Consider the following 1,896-nt stretch of genomic DNA (forward strand, 5'->3'; position numbering starts at 1 on the left):
GCGAGCGGGGGTCGCACCTCCAGCCGCTGCGGCTTAGGTGGCCCCCTCGGTTCTGCTCCGCGGCCAGGCCTCAGCCCGAGTGGGAAGTGGCTCTGGGAGTCTTACCCTCACCCTCCTGGACCCTCCGAGGACCCACAAACACCCTTGTTTTCCCCCTGTCTCAGCCTCTGCTGCCTGCATCCTCCCCCAGGGCCTGCCCGGCTTCGGACGGCAGCCTGTCCCCCTCCCCCGCTCTGATCCTCCTCCTGCTCTCCCTGCGGGGCAGGCCGACCACCTCCGAGTTCCCGTCTAGCACTGCTTCCCCTGGCTCGTCCCCCTCCCCACCCTGCCCCCTCCACCGCTCTGACCCCTCATCCTGCCCACCGCCCCTCCGCGCCCCTCTCCAGCTTGGCCACCTTTCTCTTACCCACCTGCCCCGACAGGCCCGCCACCTCCCAGTGGGCTCCACTGTCCCATTACCTCCATCTCCTCAACCTGCTGCCTCTTCCATTTTCCCCATTTCAAGCATCCCTCCTGCACCTGCTCTCACCCCTCTCCCACGCTTCAGGGCCTGGGGTGGCAGGGCTCCGAGCAGATGAAAGGAGGCGGCTTGCCCCTTCTCGCCCCTCAGGCCCTCGCCTGCCCACCTCCCTCTCTTGCGTCTGGCAGCCCAGGGGGTGTTATTGAGAGCTCGGGTCATCGCCCCACAAGCAAAGCGGTGGGCGGGCGGGAGGGTGAGGCAGAGGGTGACCAGGGGAAAACCTGAGCAGGCAATTCATCCCCCGCTTAGGGAAGCCCCGCCCACCGGGGCAGCCCCGCCCCCTCGTGGTGGCCTCGGGAGGACCGGCCCCAGCCCACCGCCCGCCCCGGCCCAGGCCCGAAGGGACCCTGGGCAGCGCTGGGCCCAGTTTCTGGGTCACCCGAAGCCACTCCTCTTCAAAAGAGGACGGAAGCAAAAGGTGACTGTTCCCCATCAGGTCGCCCCCCACCTCCACCTCCACCTCCACCTCCACCTCCACGCCAGCTGGAGAGAAGACTCCCCCGCAGCTCCGAGCGCGGGTTGGGGGGGGAGAGAGAGGAAAGCGCGCAGCCTCTGCGCCTTTTCTCCTCGCAGATAATTTATGTCTGAGAGCCGAGCAGATGGCGGGTAATTTAGCAATTACCGTATGCAGGAATGGGACTCGTGCCTCCGCACGGAAGCCGCGCATTCCCTGCCGCAGCCTCACCTTCTTTGCTGCCTGTTTCCTCTATTTTACCTCCCCAACCCCCTGGCACACCTCCCCGAATCCCAACAGACCGGGCGAGAGCCTTTCCCAAGGGTCCCTTCTCATCCCGATCCCTTCCCGGTTCCAGCGCAGAATTTCTGGAAACAAGGAGCGCTGTCTGCTCGCTGGAAGTTCGTCCTCTCCTCTCACCTTAATCTTTCGTGCTGCTCTAGGTGATCATACTGTCCTGGAGGATTGCGGGCTCTGTCCCAACCTTCTCCCCTCCCCCAGCGTCTTCAGATTTTCACAGCATTTCTCCCGGATCCCTAGGTTCCAGATCCCCAGGCTTCAGGGAAATCACCCCAGGAGCTGAGGGGTCTGGGTACCTGCGTGGGCGGTGAGGGGAAGGCAGTGATTATTAGGTGACAGTGGTCGGAGAGCACTTGGGGGTTCTGTGTACACAGTGGGTGTGAAATAGCTGATTGAAAAGCTGATTTTGTGACATGAGGGAGGGTAGAGGAGACAGGAATGAGACGGGAAGGGTCTGAAATGCCTCCTCCCCATGCCACACTTCCTCTGGGCACCGGAAAGAGGATGCTATAGGACAGGCCCTAAGCCTCCTTAGGCTGAGGGTATGTGTCCTCCCCTCCACCCAGCCCAGCCCAGGCCCCCAGGACACCTACCGCCAAGCGCCCAAGCCACTGTGCCCCCC

This window comes from Myotis yumanensis, unplaced genomic scaffold, assembly GCF_028538775.1.
Source record: "Myotis yumanensis isolate MYYU_CA2020_CCGP unplaced genomic scaffold, mMyoYum1.0.hap1 SCAF_3, whole genome shotgun sequence".
Lineage (NCBI taxonomy): Eukaryota > Metazoa > Chordata > Mammalia > Chiroptera > Vespertilionidae > Myotis > Myotis yumanensis.